Raw genomic sequence first — 21,350 nt, forward strand, 5'->3', positions numbered from 1 at the left:
CTATCTCCTTGTCTCTGGAAAAAGAGGAGGAGGAGGAGGGGCAGAGGAGGGCAAAGCAAATAGTGAGATTCTTCAGACAAGAAGGCAAAGCTTTTGCTTTCTCTTGGTTTTAGAAGATAGTCATATTTAGAATCCATTTCTACATTATAATTCCCTCTAGTTAACTCTTCACCTCAGTGACCCCCATTCATATAGGCTGTTGTATAGAAAGCAAGTTTGTGTTGGTTGCAAACAGGGATAGTTAGAGCCCAAGGCAATGGAAGGCATTGGGGCCTTCTTCTTTGTCTTGGTTGGAGCCAGCATGGCTGTACAGCATTGGATCCCGGGTAATTGTCTCAGCATTCCAAGAAGTAGTCTTCAGCAGTAAAGCAAGCAGAGACCCCCGGTGAGCTGCAAATAGGTGTGAGGAACAGGCAGTAATGGTCAAGTGCCTAAGGGATTCACTGAGGAATGAAGGTAAAATGTATATATCTTAACCCCCAAGGGAGAGTAACTTCTAAATGTGGAGCTTCCCTTGAGTTAGAGTAAAGATAAGTAAAGGTCAATAATGCTTTAATGAAAGGCTCTTTTGTCAGTTAGAAAAAAGTTTGAAATGTTGTATTATATGCATTGTCATCATGCCCTCATATGTGAGAATTTTTGCATGGACAGTGCGATTGACATTAGTTCCTCCAAGGAAGGCTGTGGTAAAATTGGGACTTTTTTGGTGGTAAAAATTCAAAAACTTGAGCATGCATTCCCAACATCTGTGAATTTCCAGAATTTACTACTTGCGCTGATGTACTTCTTTATCTCACGCATTTTAAAACATATACAAACAGAATTCAAAAAGATGATGAAATGCACATATAAGTAAAATTTTATAATATTATCACCACACCCCAATATATCACCCAGCACAGCCCCTGAGATGCTCATGCGGGGTCCGCTGCCTTAGAAGTGAAAAGGAAGGGACTTTGTGTCAAACAAATCTAGACTAGAATCTCCGTTTCCATTCACAGGCAGTAAGTCTCTGAATTGGTTTCTAGACTCCGAGGGGGTAATAATGCCTCTCAAAGGGGTTTTTGAAAGATTTGCATAAGATTATATTTACAGATTATTTTGTATTGTCCCAATGGTTTTGTCCCTACCACATAGTAAGTGCTCAATAAATGCCAGCCACTGTTGCTAGCCATCATTACAAATCTGAAGACCTGCTGGGGTCAGAGAAAACAGAATAATGTCTTTTACTGTAAAAACAAACCACCAGGACATGTTTCTATGCAAGGAAAGAGTTAATGAAAAGTCCTCATTGATAGATAATTTTTTTTAAAACCCACCAGCACAGACAAAGTGATGGTCTAAAGGATGGTAAGTAGTTTCTTACTGTATTTATTATCCAGAAAGGAATACCGATTATATATTTCATGAGCCAGATGGGAATAGTTATTTAATCCACAGTAATGACTACTCTAAATGGTTCTATTGAATCTCTACTTGAAAGTGTACTTCAGAAGAGTTGCAGGCTATGAGGGAATAAAGCAAGAAACAAATGTAATGGTTAAAGGATATTTTTGCTAAAGCTTAATTAAACTTCAAATTTTGTATCATTCTGTGTATAATCTTCAAAAGATTTTTTTTTTCTGGAAAAGAGACCAGAAAGGGTGCTATAAAATTAGCCTTAAAGCTATGTAGATTTTGAAGGGCCCTTAAAGGAAAAAGAAAAAGAAAAAAAATACAGATTTCAATTTGAAGCAAAGAATTGAAATTGCTTTCTGGCATCTCACACTTGCAGCAACATTGGTACCTACTTGAAATGAACAACTGCTAGAGGAAACAGCTGGTAGAAAGCTGTTAGTGCAAAGCAAAGTGCAATATGCATGCTGTAATTAGTTTGCAATCATTACTCAGTCCACTGTTGGAGAAAAACCTTCATTTGATCACACCAAAAGCATTCGTATCACTGAGCAAATCCAGGACAATCCTTCCCTCAAAACCAGATAAAATCCTCATCTGCATTGTAGTTGATGATCGTATGATTTTTTAAATGTGGTAAGAGTGACAAATGGACCATAAAGAGTTCTGTAAATCAAATATTTTTTGTTTACATGACAGTGAGAAGTGCCCTAAAATAACTTTTTTAAGTGTTTACTATATGCTAGGTCCATGCTGACCAAAAGAAACACAATACAAGCCACAAATGTGAGACACATCAGGAAAGTAAAATTTACTGGTAGTCATATAAAACGAAAAAGAGAAGAAGCTATATCTAAGTTCAAGTTGCTATAACAAAATATTATGGACTGAGTGGCTTAACCAACAGACATTTATTTCTCATAATCTGGAGTCTGAAAGTCCAAGATCAAGGTGTCTGTTGAGAGCTCTCTTCTTGGTTTACAGATGGCAGTGTTCTAGCTGCATCCTCATGTGATGGAGAGACAGCGAGCTCTGGTCTCTTGCTCTTATAAGGGCACTAATCCCCTCACAGGGGCTCCACCCTCATGATCACAACTCAACCTAATTATTTCCCAAAGGCCCCATTCTCCAAACACCATCACATTGGAGGTTAAGGCTTCAGCATATAAATTTTGGAGGGGTAGAGGTAGGGTGTAAATGACACAAACTTTCACTCCAAAGCAGCAAGTAAAACTAATTTTAGTACTGTATTTTCTTTAACACAGTCTACCAAAGCATTATCTTTTCAACATGAACCTGATAAACAAACTATTCATGAGGCTTGTTACACACATTTTTTTTCTACTAACTCTAAATCGGGTGTGTAACTTACACTCACAACACACCACAATTTGGACTAGCCACATCTCAAATGCTCAATAGCAGCATGTGACTTGTGCCTGCAGTATTGAATAGCACAGTTCTAAATGACTATCATGGGTTTTATTCTTTGATTTTTTTAATCATCTTCCAATATTGTAACTATTGTTCCTTACTATAGGCAAGAAAATGGAAGTACAAAGAGTTTGCTACAAGGGCAAACTCAAGAAAAATCCAGGTAATCTGATTTTTTTTAATTTATTTGTTTATTTTTGCTTTGTTTTTATTTTTTAATTATATTTTATTGATTATGCCATTAGAGTTGTCATGATTTCTACTTCTCCCCCCTTCACCCAGCAACCCCGCTCTCTCAGGCAATCCCCATACCATCGTTCATGTCCATGGGTCATGTGTGTAAGTTCTTTGACCACTCCACTTCCTATGCTGTACTTTGCATCCCATGGCTATTCTGTAACTACCTATTTGTACCTCTTAATACCCTCACCTCTTGACCCATTCCCCCACACCCTATACCCCACTCCCATCTAGATGATCAAAGCAAGATAGTTAAGTAATCATTAAAGATATACACAGGAAAGATATCCCACATATTGTACATGAATTAAACAAGTTACAGACTAGTACATACATAGTATGATAACCATTCTGGTTGAACCAATAATAACAGAAATTAGAATTCATGTAGAAAACAGTATGGAAACAATGTAAATCAGTGGTTATAGGAATACAGAGGAAATTACATGAACCATGAGTTTTTACATTATGTATTTTTGTAATGTTTTGATTTTCATAACCAGCATAGGTTATAATGGTAAAACTAGATAGATAGATGGATGGATGGATGGATAGATGATAGATAAGAGATGGACAGATACACAGATTGATTTTAAATGCTCCCATGTTACCCGGAAGCCTCCTTTGTAGGGCTGGCTTGTCTTGCCATCACTTAATAGAAGAGATGTTTCTGATGTGGTTTTGCTTCATTGGAAGACAGAGCAACAGAGGCTGAGGACACATCAGAGAAAAGACACAGTGGCGTGGGAGCAAAGGGCAGAGGTGGAGAAAGGTGAGCCAAGGTAACTGTCCCTAACAGGCGTGCAGAAAGGAGGAGGGGACCTCACGGAGCTGCTCCAAGTCACCATCCTTCCAGCACATTAAATGCCATAAGGAATTGTATCTACTAAAAATTACTTTCGCGGACTTCACTTTCAAAGTTCGCCACGACTCGGACCTAAATCCTTTGCAATATCTGCCTACCTAATCTCATGTTCCAGTGACAAATCCTGAAGTTAAGCGTCCCAGAACAGACCTCTCCTTTGTCTTCCAAATCCGTATAGCAGCTGGCGGAAAGTCATTTGGAAATGAGTACATATGTGTGCACTGAAAGATGCATATAAGAATGTGTTTAGCAGCACTATTCATGAGACCCAAAACTGGCACAACTTTATACAGCAATGAGAATGAATGAACCATCGCTATTCACGGGGAAGTGGAGAACGCTTACAAACAAGATACTGAACTGAAGAAGACAGAAACAAGTACATGTTGAATGGTTATATCCATATCAAGTTTTTGTTGTTGGTTTTTTTTTTAAGGACAAAACTAACATTTGGCATCAGGAATCAGGGTACTGATTACCTTTGGGGTGTAGTGCTTAGAAGGGGAGAGGTGGTAGCGTTCTGAGGTACTGATGTTGTTCTCTTTCTTTCTTTTTAAAAATCCTCACTCAAGGGTCTGTTTTTTATTGATCTTAGAAAGGAAGGGAGAGAAGGAAAGAGAGAGAGGGATAGAGAGAAATATTGATCGGCTGCCTCCCATATGCGCCCCAATCAGGCATTGAATTCACAACCTAGGTATGTGCCCTGACTGAGGCTCAAACCCACAACTTTTTGGTACATGACACAATGCTCAAACTAACTGAGCCACCTGGCCAGGGCAATATTTTATTTTTTTATATGGTTGCTGTTTACCTGGGCATGTTCAATGTGAGACAATTTGAATACATTTCTATATGTATGTTTTAGATTTATGAAAAGCTTTAAAATATATTTGAGAGACCTCACAAATGACCAATAAATATATTTTCAGATAATGAATGTATATTATATTTTTATATTCCCTAAATAAGAATTTTGCACACTCAAGTTCTTCTTGGCCTCCTTTGGTCTTAGAAATTTAGGTCAGCGGATACCTTATCCATCTTCTAGGTGCATTCTTCCTAATCAGGTCGCCTGCTGCCTGCCCCTGCCGCTTTCTCAAAGCCTGATATTTTAAACAATATTAACAATATTTGTGTCGTTAATTTTATCTAACTCGTTCAAGATCATCTATAACTGCTAACTAGTTATTTCTTCTGGGATTCCAGAGAAATGAAAAAATTGATTTAAATTTTACTTTCCAACATAAATGAAAGAGAAACAAAGATTAAAAATGTAAACTGATTTGCGCAAGCATTCTGGAGGGCAGGGTAGTAGAGCGAGCAAGCGAGAGAGAGAGAGAGAGAGAGAGAATGAGAGAGAGAGAGAGAGGAGGAGGATAAGAGACCAGGGAAGGGGGAGGTACTGGAGGCTGGAGACTGAGAGGGAGAGAGAGTGGGGATGGGAGGGAGGAGGGAGGAGGGGGAGGGAGAGGCTTTCCATCAATCTAGAAAACAGGAAGCAGACATGTTGATTTGGAAATACCCTGTAATTTGTGTTATTGGGTATGGGTGCTGGTCTCTCTCCTTGGGCACGAGCTGGCCTTTAGGACAGAGCCATGAGAATAAAAATCAGAAGCAGAAGGCTATGCCTTCGGGTAAGTCAAATAATGCCAGGAAGGAGAGGGGAAAGAAATATTGTCCTACATCCCTCGATGCCACGCCTTGAGCTAGAGAGATGAGTAGAGAAACATGAAGATGGATGAAAAGAAGCCTGAACGGACAGGGCTGGTGGACACTGTAGGATCCTGGAAGTACTGATGCTTTGGGCTGGACCTTTTGTTCAATATGGGGGTGATGGTGAGAAGAGCTGTGGATAAATGGCCCTGAGACAGAGCAGATGAAAAAACGTGTATTCCCCCTTGCAGCCGTAACAGGTGTCTGGGGTGCAGAGAGAGCTAGAGAAGCCGCCCCGGATGTTTGGAATGAGAACTCAGAGGCTGCGATTTGCATAGAGACCAGACGCAAATGACTGAGGTCCCATCTCCACCATCAGGGTCCCTCTCAATGCCCAAGGAGCCTGCTCAGACCAGCAGTGGTCACCAGTCTGGCCACTTCAAAACAAGGAAATGCAAGGTTCATCCCCTCCATTATCCGCAAGCACATCGTGTTCATTTTCCTTCCTACTGGTGCCCCCTTGCAGAAAAGACAATGAATGGGGCACATCTCTGAAAGTCTGGCCAGTTTTCCGAAGTGATCAAATGCAGAGACTATTTAAACAGAGATTTGAACTCTGGATGCTAAGGAGCCCTTTTAAACCAGAAGACACTGAGTGATTTTTGATTAAATTCCTGAGACCTCATGGAATGTAGGTTCTTAAGGAAAAATGGCTCACTTGGTAAAAAATGCGGAAGCTATACTTTCTCTGCCCAAACAAGTGCAGCGTTAGCACCCTGGTGACGCAGCTGCAGGAGACAAGAACACGCCAAGTAGTCCATGCCTAACGAAATATTTCCAAAAGGGAACCCTTTCCAACCAAATGCATATTAGACCACCAACAGCTTACACATTATTAGTTTTATGGACTATAGTTGATGAAAATTCCAGAAAACAATGTTCTTTGATTTATTTTTTAACAAAACAGATTAGTGACCTCTACCTATTTTCCTCTATCGGCCAAGATTTTTACCAAAATGGCAGCCACAGAGGATAAGAAAAATTCTGAAAGCAGACACCAAATACAGAGGTTTATATCTAGGATAAAACAGAGATGTGTGGATCATGAAGGGAAAAATGGCCTCTCTTTTTAACACTGTTACTGTGAAATGTATTTATATATTATAAATATGATATAAATTCTGCTCGGAATAACTGAGTTGTCAGATAAAAGGATTCAGTTTCTTCAACTGTAAAACGAATGACATGAAATGGAAAACGACTAAAGTCCCTCCTAGTTCTAAAAATGACTTGATGTTGTAAGACCATTCAAGATAGAATGATCATAAAAGTACTGTCAATATTACTGCATATATTTAAGTTGGGTGGCTGCCATAGCTTTCTCTTTGGAGTTTAGTCAGAACCTAGCAGAGTGTGGTACCTTGGACGTAGCAGATACTGCGCATTGTCTCGTGCTTATGGAAAGCCTTACAAATTGTGCGTGTGTCTTCTGATATGCTCCTCATAACCAAATTCCATAACAAAACACTGTGAGCTTCTGGGAAGAAGAACTCAGCTCAAGGGACTTTAAATACTTGAGTTATACTAGGCTTTACAACCAGTGAATTAGTAAAAATATATTAATAGACAGTAAATGGGTGAGATTTTATGTAAACATGCATGTGATATCAATTTTCTGGTTCAAAATCAAAGAATCCCAGAGCTAGAAGGCAAGTTAGAGGTGAACCAGGAAAGTTCCTAAAATTGAAAGATGAGAAAACTGAAGAGGTATGTAACATTCCTGAGGACAAATAATTATTTGATGATGGAACAAAGTTATCTGCTCTTAATCCAGCACCTGGTTGCTCACTCCTTATGACACCATGCAGTCCTCTCAGGAACAAGAGCGCTGGGTATTTCTATCAGAAACCTGTTACTATTGGTATTATTAATAACCAGAAGCCAGGATATGTGGGTCTTAGTTCCATTACTGACCTTGGGCAGTCACTAAAGCTGGTGGTGTTTTAGCATTTCCGTTTTCTCTTCTATAAGGTGGTGGATTTATTAGTTCAGACAATCAATAGTACATAGATATATCTTTACAGTTAGAGATAAATTTTTACCCTTAAAAATAGTAATCCTTCCCTTGAGAATACAGAACAAGTCTGTGTCTAAGTGGAATTTACATTTGAATAATAAAGACCTTTCACAAGGCAATTACAGACAAATTAATCCTTTCCTTGTCTTACAAACTGATAGGTACAGACCATTGTCAGCACGATCCAGATAACTGTCCTATTGTCCTCGTCTTCCCATGGAAACACTGCAGTCTAGATGCAGCAATTATCTGATGGGTCTGTAGTGTATAAGCTAATGCATAGTACCAAGTACAAAATAAGCACTCAGCTATTTCTGATGCTTAACATCCTCAAAGTTCTGAATTTACATTTGCTATCATATAGATGAGGCGGTCCAGAAAAGATCGAGGCGGAAGCAGCGTCAACAGCAGCAACTACAGCCATCTGCCTTCACCTGTAACAAGTGCGGCAGGGATTGTCACTCCCGAGTCGGACTGCACAGCCATTCTCGGTGGTGCAGATAGACTCTCAAGAAGCTACGCCATCGTCTCTCGAGACGGACGGCTGCCAAAAATCATATAGACAGATCTTGACTTTTGAATGCGTCACAAGGAAAAAAACGCAGGTACAGAGAATTATGTACTATTGACATATACTAGTTATTACAATTCATTTAAGATTATTTCTTTAAAACTTATTAATACCAACTTTTAATGACATTTATCCAGTAAAAGTCTAAAGCCTTTCTAGGCACAGAAAATGGTAGGCTATTCTCACTCTAGTATACTCGTCTGAGTTACAGTTAACAATCCAATTTTCAAACCCTATACACTAGGTTTGCTTGGGTTACCACAGAAATTAAAGTAGCCTATTCATTTCTCACTGCATTATTATTTTAATTAATGTAATTCACAAGGTACAATGTATGATGGGAGCCACTTATGAATTAATAAATAAACACATTTCAAAAGGACTACATAAAAATAATGCCTTGCAAAAAAAGGAGACTGCATATTATCCAGAAGCTGCTGGGTTATTGGTTTATAAGCAAATAAACAGGAAAAAAAATGGCTGAAAATTTTCAAACAGTTAACTTCTCTGGAGAGGAACAAAGCAGTTGAATAGAGGTCTATGCTGTACATAAAAGACTGAGCTAAGGGTAAGGAAAAGGAATTCCTGAGAAAGTGATAAGCTCAGTGAATATCCTTTCAAAAGAAAGAGAAATAGAAACTTGGGATTGAAATAATATCTAGTGGCTTTACAAAGCTTTTTATCCAAGGACCTACCCACATTACTAAAACAAATTCATTACTTTTCTACACACCCTTTTGATAGTGGGTAAGTGCTCTGTTATTGCAACCTTTTGTAGGCAGAAGAAATGTAAGTAGAGGGAACACCCACAGCACAAATTGATAATCAACTCGGAATAGGACCTCAGACACCTCTGTCGAATCCAACGGCTCCAACAACTGCCCCCCTTCCATACCTTGCTTGGATGAGCCCAGACTGGTGGGTAACTGAGATGAAAGCAATGTTACCTTAACGCCAAGGACTTAGAATATTACCTTTCTTCCAGGAGGCTTTGCAGACATTACCTCATTAATCTTCATAACATCTTCAAGGAAGGAGGCACCCTCATTTAATGGATGGGGTAGCAATTGCTTAAGGCCAAGGATTCAATGTCATGGCTGAAAACATTTCCCAAACCCTCAGGTCGGGCACCATCAGCCACTTGAGGAGTAAGCATAGCTCTTTGGGGGAGCCAACAGCATGAAAAGACACTATTCGCTCGTTATTGCAACAAATGTTTATCCAGGGAAGACTAGGAGCCCTTCGCTGTTGGAAGGAAAATGGGCAGAGCATGGACGAATGTTCATGTTCATAAACACTCCATTCGAGAAGTTCACATTCATGCATTCATCATTTATTCAATAAATGGAGGCCTCCCAGGTGCCACCCAGGTGTGGAGGATACAAATATAAATCAGACTTTGCCTTCAAGAAGATTGGTCTAGAAGCCTAATCAGACTTTAAAAACTTGGAGCATAAAGTAGTACATATTAAATAACGGTTATGACCAGATCGTTACGGAAGCACAGAGGAAGAACACCGAAGTCAGCTAAAGTGAGTCAGGGAAAGCTATTCAAAATACTTGTGGCTTATCCTGAGAACCACAAAATAACTGAAGTTCAATTATGGGGTGGATATTCAAAGTGGAAGGATGAGTTCTCAGGGGGTTTGTTTAACTTTAGCAGGTGGCTGTGCTGGTTGAGGCCCAAGTTGCCCATGGATATATACCAGCCCTGAGAAAACAAAAGGGTGACGTCACAGCATGAGGAGCTGTGATGTGCAGACTCAGGAGTGTAGACTTCACCACAAAGGCTTTGGGGACCTACAAGGATAACAAGAATATTTAGGAGGATGGTTCCTGCAGTAATGTATGGCGCATGGGCTAGACTAGAAGGTACCATGGACTGGAATGGAAGGTACCAGCCACCCCTTTTGTTGTATTGGGCCTGGGTGTTCAAGGCTGGGGTGATAAGAGCCCCAGGAAAGAGGGACAGAAGTTCAGGAGACAGAAGTTAACTCTCCTACTCTCAGTCCTCACCTTCCTGCCTTCCTGGGCTAGACCTGATCAGAAAAGCTGAAGTTAAAAGAGAACCACCAATTAGGATAACCGTTGAAGAATAGACCAAGTATTTCCCCCTTTCTATCCTGAAGGGGTGCGAGGCATTCAAAGAGCTCAGCTTCTTAATTGAGAACTTTGGGGCATCTTATTGCTTGATGAGCACACCCTTGGCCCCTTGGCACAGTGTCCTCGGTGCTTGTCAGAGTTTTATACTCAGACCAGGCAGGGAAGGTCCGGCGAGCAGATCTGTATCATAGCACTTGATAGTGAACTAGTGAGTCTAAACATTCTATTTGCACATGAGGGTTGGTATAATGTTTTACATACTTCACAAAAATGTTGTCTTACCAATTATCTCATTTTGATCTTTACAACATGCCTGTGAGTATGCCAGTCATGTCACACTATGTCTGCTGATGGCGAGACAGATAAAGCTTGGAGAGTTCAAGGATTTGCCTGGATTCAATGAAAAATTATGACCAAGAGCCAGACTTGACTCCACAGACTTCCCAATTCCTTCCTGGCCCAGACTTTTCCTCAGGTGTCCCGATGAGGCTGTGAGAGTCTAAAAAGACTGGTGGTAGACAAGATCACTGGCGGAGCGAAAATAGGTGAGGTCTATGAGAAAGGCAGAGGAGACTCCCTTCCCCTCAGTCATTGATGTGTTCCAGCAAGTCTTCAGGTATGTCGAGGACTAAACAGAGTTAGGAAATCCTTAAAGAGAGCCTGCAGGTGGGAATAGGACTATGACCAGACTGCCTTCAAGCTATCCTTGCCTATGTTGGTGGGAACAGGAAGCCAGCTCTGCATAAGAACCTCCGACCCGAGCATTTCTAGTGCCTGGAGTTCTGACCCACTTATGTGTACAGGAGGACATTTTTTCCCCTTGCTTTTAGAGAGAGAGAGAGAGAGAGAGAGAGAGAGAGAGAGAGAGAGAGAGAGAAAGAGAGACAGGGAGACATTGATGTGAGACAGAAACATCCATTGGCGACTTCCTGTACGCATCCTGATTGGGGATTGAACCATAAGCTAGGTATGTGCCCTGACCTTTTAATCCACAGGATGACACTTCTATTTTGTTGCAGACTGATGTGCAGACCCCATCAGGGACCTGCGCCAGTCCACCCTCCACAGCTGGGTGCTGAGTTTAGTTACAAATGGGCTTTAGGGAATGAATGGCCTAGATCATCACATCCTAGGGTACTAAAAGGAGGGGACATGAAGCTCAGGGCAAACAGAAACAACACTACACAGAAGGGAGTGAGTCGGTGGGTACTACGAAGACAGGGGACCCATGGAATTTATTTTCCTAGAGTATTAGTTATCAGTCATCTCATCATTGAGCTGTGGACATCAGAGCTGTGAAAGGTGGGGTCCCAGCCATGGGCTCTCCAGGTAACACCTTCAGTGGCACGAGAGCCACCACAAGGATCCACCAGGGCAACATTCTCAACCCTCATCCTCAGTTTATCCTCACGATTAAGCCGTGGCAGAGAGAAAATCCTCAACGATCCCAGGACGGTGTGCTATTGATAGATTAATAACATACATTGAAACCAAGATCAGCAATTAGCATTACCAGAAAATGGGAACTTGAGCCATGAAAAAGAGGATGGCAGTTAAATTCAATATCTCTCTTGCTTTCTTTTCGTTCCTTAAGCATGTCTAGCTTAACTGTCCTGAGGGCCTTTGCACTCACAACTCACTGTTCCCAGAGCTCTAATACCCCACCAGTAAGGGGCTGGATTCTGGGCCTTCAGATCTCAGGTAAGAGTTGCTCCTCAGAAAGGCCTTTTGGACCACACTCTAACACAGGCGCCTAGGCACTTACCGTCACATCACTATATCTGGTTTCTCTGCGTAGCACCAGTCGCTCACTGATGTCTTCTATCCTTTATTTATTTTCATGTCACTCTCTGCCCAGTGGAATGTAAGCACCACGAGGGCAAGATCCTTGCCTGTAGCATCACCACCTTAGCAACCCCTGGTGCCTGGAACTGGGTACGAGTCATACATAGTAGGTGGGCAATAAATAAATGGTCATCTAACCCAGCATAGCCTTGCTCTCACAGACAAGGAAGAGCGACTCGTTCACAAAGCTCACACTATCTCAACGCACAGCTTTTGGTGGGGAAACACAAAGAAAGAAGAAAAGAAAAAGACCAGTTACTTAGTTTCTAGACCTGTGTTTTTTCCTACTCTTTTGAGTTCATTTTGCTTGTATAGTCAGATGATACACACAACAGAGAGAAAAAAAAAAAGGAAGTATAAAGGGGGTCTGAAAGAATTTGCAACATAATTTAGAACAAAGCCTTAATGCACTGAGATTATTCTGTCTTTAAAATTCTGATCAACCTTAAAGACTATACATAATCATCTGTATAGTATAAATTAGGAACCATGATAAAATATTCTTCCCTTGAATATTTCTTCACAAGCTAGTTAGAGTGTCTGAAAGTTATTCCATTAAAAAGCTATCCCTTAGGGCTGAGTCATGGGCCTCTTAGAAATCCCCCTGAACACAGTTAGTTGATTAAGCCAACACCATTCTCAACTCCCTTCTCTCCTGCGCTCTTCAGAGTCTCCAAAGGCTAAGTACTGAAATTCCCAGAATCCCTTGCAACCAGGGGGGATTACATAACAAAGTTCTAGCCAGTGAAATATAAGTGAAATGTATGAGGAATCTTTGAGAAAAAATTTTCACTTTCTTAATAAAGTGCTAAACATTGAAACTTTTTCTTTCCTTACTTCTTTCTGCCTTGAATGTGTACTTGATGTCTGGAACTTGGCAGCCACCTTGTAGCCATGAGGAAAATATCAAATAGATCTGAGAGGCTCCAGCTTGACATCCCTGAGCCTCTAAAATACTGCCAGGGGCTGCCTGCCTCCAGAGGATTAGAATGTGAGAAAAATAAATTTTTATTTGCATAAGCCACAATTGGGTTAATGCATCGTTAGTCAGGCTCGTTTTTACATGCAAGAGAATTTCTTTTTAACACAGAATTTCAGATTTGAGTTATTTTGTAGGGAAAGAGCCAGGAGGCTAAATACCCCAGCCTCACTCTCCTGCCTTCAATCTCCTACCAGTTCTCCAGAAGCCGGGGGCAAGACAGCTCATGGATGCACATGAGTCTCCAGGGGCCCAGAGCACAGTGGAGAAAGATGGGAAGTGAACCTGGAGGGGCAAAAGGAAGAGACCCAAGACAACTAGTAGTTTTCAGACTACTCTTCTTAGGAACAAGATCCTCATATCAAATAAAACAGAAATACCCAACAGGTAAGAGCAGGGCTTGCTCAGCAGAGGAGGAGACAGTGTGCATGCTCGCCCCCCACCCCTAGCCCCCCATCTCTACTTCTGCAGAACTTTGGGCATGCTTGAAAAATAAATTTGCAAACCACTAATATATAGGACTGACAGATAAAATACAGCACGTGCTTCAGTTAAATTTGAATCACAGATATGCAACAAATATTGCATCGGACATAAACTACATTTTTTAAAAGATTTTATTTATTTATTCCCAGAGAGAGGGGAAATGAGGGAGAAGGAGAGAGGGAGAGAAACATCAATGTGTGGTTGCCTCTCACACACTCCCAACTGGGGACTTGGCCTGTAACCCAGGCACGTGCCCTGACTGGGAATCAAACTGGTGACCCTTCGGTCCTCAGGCCGGCACTCGATCCACAGAGCTACACCAGCCAGGGCATAAACTACGTTTTTATTTGTTGTATATCTGACACTAAAATTTACCTGGGAATCCGATTATTTTCATTTGTGAAGTTTGACAACCTCGTATCATCATATTACTTAGCACAGGACACCGAAAGGTCAAATTTCTATAAAGGGAATGGGGTATAAAGCTGAAAGTGGAAGAGAAATACTAAAAGGTAACCCTAAAAAGGCTTGAAAACAGACTTTATCTAGTTCACGCTTTCATTTAAGACTGGCTACGAAAGTTTAAGTTTAGCTTTCCCCTCTAACCTGCGTCTTATTACATTTCCAAATGCCCTGTGTATTGTCCATTTGCTCTCTTAAAAGTTGAATATACCAAGGCATCTACAGGAGGAGGAAGGGGGACATGAAGCATTGCCATCCACGTCCTCAAATCCTGGCTTCTCCACTCCCAATCTGGGACATGTAGCTGTTTTCAGAGGCAGAAAATGTTCCTCATCCAATTAAATAAAATGAAGCAGAAGCCAGGTGGAATGCTTCCAGTTAAATACTTGCTTCTCTTATCTTCGTGTTCACACCCTTTCCCTCATTATCACAACAGAGCACATCAAACGCACCCTCCGTTTCTAATGAAGATGTTCCCACTGTATTCCTAATGAAAACAGTGCGCACGGAACAGCCCCTTCCCTTTATGAGAGATATGAGTGACAGGGACACCCCACAGTTGCCTGGAAAAGCTGGCACATTGGTCAGGTCCCTTCATGAATTCCTGGTTAGAGCGAAGAGGGAAGGATGGAGAATGTTTACAAATTCCTTTATTAGAAATTCAGGTCAGCAGACATCAGGTCTGATCTCAGTTTGTACAAAACTTGAAGAGTCATAAAGAAAGTATGTTCAGCCCTGGCTGGTGTTGCTCAATGGGCTGAGTGTCGGCCTGCCAACCGAAAGGTCGCTGGTTCGATCCTGCTCGGGGCACGAGCCTGCATTGCCGGCAGGTCCCCGGCTGGGGTGTGCAAGAGGCAACCAGCGGACAGTTTCTCTCGCACATCGATGTTTCCCTCTCTTTCTCCCTCCCTCCTCTCTCTCTCAAAATAAATAAATAAAATCTTTTTTAAAAAAGAAACTATGTCCAGAATCTCATTAGGAGCTAAATAAAAATATACAATCGGAACAAATGATCAAAATCTGCACCTTTAGGGATATCTAACTGGTTCAGCTTGTTGGGTCGAAAATTGAAGCAATGATCCTGTTGCGTTGATTCAAAAAAAAAAAAAAAAAAAAAAAAAAAAAAAAAAAAACGGGGGGGTGGGGGACAAATTGGAACACACAACCAAAAGTGTTGCTGATATTTCTTGAGCAATGTGGTTTATTATAAGAAAAGCCAAACCTGAAATACTCCCTGAGTCTGATACGTGTGAAACAAAACGTTACCTGTACAGGGGAACAGAAGAAAACCTTTATAGAATCAATGATTCATTTGCAAGTAGATTTTTTTCAGTTCGAAGATGGAAAAGACGTGGACATTTGTGGGAGGTGGAAGCCTGTGAAGCCCTCTCCATTTTACCCTATTTTTAGAAGAGGAGTGGAAATCACTCTGGGGGATGGGAAAAAGCCAGAGTACAGTTCTGCTTGGACTGCTGGGTGCTACTTACGTTCTAGGTTCCTCAGAAATTACTCTCCTCCAAATGGAGTATTTTCTCCTGATGTGACAAAATAATCACTTCAAAAATAAATATTAAAAGCTGATATTTGGTTTTTAGGTATTTTGCAGAAAGCATCCCTCTCCACATCTGGCTACAGCTCCATAATATCCAGTATCTCCAAACCAGAGAGAGACCAACACAGAGATACACAGATGTATCTACTTCCAAAGGAACACTCTTGATAAATGGGAAAGAAGACTCAAAAATTCTAAATAATAAGAAATTTTAAGTTGTGACATCCACCTTCTATTAACTAATCCACCAGCCAAGTCTATTTGGCTTTTTAATGCCCTTCCTGTGAAAAAGGTTTTCCCTCTCTTTATTTTTGTATTTGTATTTCTGTTCCAAAATAGATACAGTTTAGTTAAACTAACTCCCTTTGCCCTGCTGGGGGTCTGTGTGATGAGAACTATTTTACCCGAACTTAACACAATTACCCTGCTGCTGGTCATGCAAGGCTGGAGTAAACAAAAACATTAAGGGGAGTTAGGATGTTATTAGCCAAGTGTTTGCCTCCATTTCTGACTATGTGTGGAGGCAGCCATCCAACCTGAAAAGGATCAAATGTGTTCGTGAACGTACATTTCTTAAATCAGCAGACATCAACAGTCAATGACTTCAAAGTCATTTTCTTTGACTTCACTTTTTTTTAATTGATTTTTGGAGAGAGAGAGAGAGAATTTGTTGTTCTACTTTGCTATACATGCATTGGTTGCTTCTTGTATGTGCCCTGACAGGAGCTTGAACCCACAACCTTGGCATATCTGGATGATGCTCCAACCAGCGGAGCTACCCAGCCAGGGCTGACATCATTTTTACATTTAAAAAACAAAGACTCTTCCACTTCCATCATGAAGTGCTATTGTATAAACTGCATCATATCATTGATCACATTTGATGGAATTGCGAGGTTAGATACATACCATCCTTTTCAAAGAGTAGCAAAAACTTGATGCAATTTGTTTGAACTTACCGTAACAGGATTTGATTTATTTACTTTCTTATGAAATTCATTCAACAGATATTAATGAGTTGCCGACTAATATACAACTTATTGTGCAAGGCTCTTGGGAGATTCAAGAGTGAAATTTCTATTGACAAATACATCTGCACTTTTACAGAATATTGACCTTCACATATGTTAATTAATTTCTTTTCAATTTCAGGCAAACTGAGGCATGAAAAAATGCTGGAGCTCCTTTTGCATCATGAAATGAAAATGCACTTAAACTGTGGTGCCTCCCCTCCCCCCACCCACCAGACTAGTCAACCTGGAATATTCTTCAGTCTTCCTAACAGTTTTGAAAGCACCTAATTCCCATACTGTTTAAGATATCTGAAGGGTATTTTTTGTTTTTGCAGCTGAATTCTGACTGATACAAATGTGTTTTATTATATTCTAATGTGAAATCTATGAATGAAATACATGGCAATCCTCTATTTCTTTAAGGAGAATATTGTATTAAATAAAAAGGCTGAACTGAATAAAACATTTACTCTCTTTCCTCTGCCACATCTTAATTCAGCAGGTCATATTTCTTCGCATCTCCTTGTCTTTGGATCATGCTGGTCATCCAGAAGATGATATGTCCTCTGGCCCTACATCATTTTCTCATGTGAGAATTTTGTTTGCTTTTCGAGATGATATTCAAAAGTTTTCCTTGAAGCCGTTCCTGATCCTGGCTGTGGTTCGGGTAATTTGGCTCCAAGGCCTACACACACTCCCGTGGCATCCGCTCCGCATCCCTACTTAGCATTCTTCATTCCAACCTCACCTTACATTGTTCTGGGAGAAGCATTGCAAACTCAAAAGCATGATCTCTTACAAATGAAAAAATTCATGATGTCATCATTAAAGTCTGCTCCCAATATGTGGCCCTGGAACCAAAACCTTTCACCTGAAAACAATTTGGCTGCCTCTGATGGGGAGGGAGAGAGGAGGATTGCAGGAGGTTGAGGTGAGCACATCGGAGCTCTTAGCTTGCAGCCCGTCAGCACCCCATCCTTGTATCCAAATTGTACAAGGAGTGAGTTGCCTGTCTTACCCTCCAAGTCCCCACTGGAAGTGATAACTCCCTGATAGAATCCTTCCCATGCTAATCCTCTCTCCACTCCCTTCTCCATGGGGGCTTCTAGCACTTACACACATTCTATCACCCTATTTTTCTTAATATGTTGTCTTCCACATAGACTTAAAGGTAGTGGGCAGAACATTATTTCTGTTTCTTGCATAAAAAAATGCTCATTCAATGTTTGTTAAATAAATGTTTCCTACAACTCAACAGATGTTATTTGAAACCCACTTCAATCAACAAATATTTCTCAGTCACCTACTAGCAACTTAGTTTCCTAGAACCCAAATGTCAATTGGATTCAATCGTTGAGGTATTTAAGGACTGCACTTAAGTCAAAACCTTAAAGGCTTTTAGATATTTTAGCTACATTCTAATGCACTTTTTATTTGTCTGTCTCCAGCAATGGCTGAAAGGGTAGGGCCTCCACGTTTACCATCATCTTTGCAGCACAATACTTAGCGGAGGATTTACAAGCACAATGGCTGACCAAAGTGAGGTACACAAAGAGATAAACCAGAACAACAGTTCTATTATTTTGAGACTCATTCTTGTTGTAGCATATATCAATAATATATTTCTTTTTTTTTTCACTTTAAGTAATTTTTTATTTTTAATCGCAGCTGACATATGAGTACAATATATATTAGTTTCGGCTATACAACCCAATTGTTAGATATTATATAACTTACTAAGTGATCACCCAGATAAATCTAGTGCCCGTCTGACACCATACATAGTTATTGCAGTATTATTGACTGTATGCCCCTGGCTGGTTTGGCTCAGTGGATTGAGCGTCGGCCTGTGAGCTAAGTGTCGCTGGTTCGATCTTCCAGTCAGGGCACATCAGAGAAGGAAAACTCTGACTCCAAAAAACCTCCGCTGCCTTGCGGCATACCTCTTCAGGGGAAAGGCTAAGGGAGTAAACCCCGACAGAAAATCTGGAGCCGGAGTCCCTAAGGTGGTTTGACGTTGTAGTCAACAACGGCAACTCCTGCGGCGCACCTGAAGCCAAGCTGTATTGACTCCGTCTTTCCCTTGGACCCTTCAGCTGCGAAGAGAGGGGGGGTCTGCTGCATGGGCAACAGCAGACCCTCCATATCACCCTGCCCAGGCTCTGTAGCTTCAGCTTCTCTGGAGAGGACACTCCAGCGTCATCACAAGATGTCGATTCAACACGGGAGGAGACAGATACCGTGTCACTCCCGAGTTGGACTGCACAGCCATTCTCGGCGGTGCAGATAGACTCTTAAGAAGCTACACCATCGTCTCTCGAGACGGACGGCTGCCGACGACGACGATTGACTGTATTCTCTGTGCTGTACTTTACATCCCCATGACTGTTCTTTAACTACCAATTTTTACTTCTTAATCCCTTCACCTTTTCCTCCCACCCCTCCGACCCTCTCACCTCTGGCAACCATCAGAGTGTTTCTCTTGGCTCATAGTTTTCTATTATATGTAACACCACAGTGTGTTTACAGCTCAGCTACTGCTGAACATTTGAGTTGTTTCCAGTGCTGGGTTATTACAAATAAAACTGCTATAAACAGTTGTTTACAAGTATTTGTCATTACTCTTGGATAAATATCTAGGAGTAGAATGCCTGGATCATATGGTAGATGTATACTTAACTTTTCAAGAAACTTCTGGTTTTCTAAAGTGGTTGTACCATTTGACATTCCCTCCAGCAGTGTAGGAGAATTCCAGTTGCTCAACATCCTCATCAACACTTGGTTTGGTCAAGCTTTTTAATTTTCATCACTCTAATAGTTGTATAGTGGTATTTCAATGTGCTTTTAATTTGTGTTTTCCTAATTACAACCCTAATAAGGATGAATATCTTTTGACATGCATAATAAAAAATCTATATATTTTCTTTGATGAGGTACAAGTTCAAATTTTTGCCAATTTTTAAAATTGAATTACTTATTATCAATGAAAATGAAGATTTCAATATGTAGTCTGATACAAAAAATCCTTTATCAGACATAAAATTTACAAGTATTTTCTCTCATTCTGTGACTTGTCTTTTCATTATCTAACAGTATCTTTTGAACAGCAGAAGTTCTTAATTTTTATAAAGCCCAATTTGTCAGAATTCTAGATTGATAGTTCTATTTCATTAATACCTTAAAGATCTGTTCCATTGTCTTCTGAAATGCATTGTTTCTGATGAGAAATCTACTATCATCCTTACCTTTCTTTGTCATAACTTGTTTTTACTTAGACTGCTTTTAATATTTTCTTGTTATCATTGGTTTTAAGAATTTGATTATGCTATACCTTTGTGTCATTTTTTAGTGCTTCTTGTGCTTATGATTCATTACATTTCTTGTATCTGAAGGTTTATGGTTTTCATTAAGCTTAGGAATTTTTAAGATATTATTTCCTCGAGTAATTTTCTCCTCTCCCCTCCCCAATTAAATGTATATTAAATCATTTGAAGTTTTTCTACTCTTTTTAGGTTTTCTATGTCTCTATTTAATCTATTCAATCTCTTTTATAGTTTTTCAAACAAATGGAATATAATTATAGTAAATATTTTTAATGTCTTAATTTACTAATTTTATCTTCTGTGTCATTTCTGGCTCCAATTCAAATTATTGATTTTTCTCCTTATAATGGGATATTGGTAGGTTTTTGTTTTTGATATTTTTTTCTTATTTGAATGCCTAGTAATTTCTATCAGCTGCCATTCATTATGAATTTTATCTTGTTGGCTGCTAGATTTTTCTACATTCCTATAACAGTTTTTGAGCCTCTTGGGATGCAGTTAAGATACTGGAAAAGCTTGATGCTTTTGAGTCCTGTTTTTAAGCTTTGTTAGGTGGTATAGTTCCTTTCCAGCCTGATTGGGGGGGGGGGGCAGGAACTAAACCAAGTCCTGTGTGAGCTCTAAGGTTCACTCTCTTTTCTCTTAATAAGCAGTTCTTTCCCCAGCCTCACATAGTTTTATCACCTGAACCAATTCATCAGTATTCAGTTTAAAAATCAAGGACCTTCTATGAATCTCCAGAATTTCTCTCTCTCTCTCTCTCTCTCTCTCTCTCTCTCTCTCTCTCTCTCGCTCTGTCCAATCCTGTATTATGTCCTGTGGACTTTAATCACATTGGCCTCCCCAGATCCTAATTCCATCTACCAAACTCAAGGAGACAGTCAGGCATTGCCAGGGTTCCCCCTCCCTGCATTGTGCCCTGGAGACTTGATCAAGTCTGTAAGCTATGGCAGTTATGCAGCTCACCTCATTTGTCTCCTGTGCTTGAATTCTAATGTCTTGAAAACTATCGTTTCATATATATTTTTTAGCTTTTAAATTATTTCATGTTGAATAATAAATTGGGTCCCCATTACTTCATCTGGCTGAAAACAGGACTCATATTCTACCATTCATTTTCTCATGCATTTAGAAGCCTTTATATTGTTTTGTATTAAAGTTATCCTTACCCATAATTGCTTAGATCACCCCCTACTCAGGGACATACAATTGGAATCACAGATCTGTAGGGATTAAGAGATCTTAGAAACTGCCAGTCTAACTTTCTCTTTACAAAGTGAGGAAAATGAAGAGCAGGCAGTTTAAATGAATTCCTCGGGGGCACACAATGGCGCCATAGCAGCCGAGCCAGT

This window comes from Furipterus horrens, unplaced genomic scaffold, assembly GCF_987537825.1.
Source record: "Furipterus horrens unplaced genomic scaffold, mFurHor1.1.pri manual_scaffold_8, whole genome shotgun sequence".
Classification (NCBI taxonomy): domain Eukaryota; kingdom Metazoa; phylum Chordata; class Mammalia; order Chiroptera; family Furipteridae; genus Furipterus; species Furipterus horrens.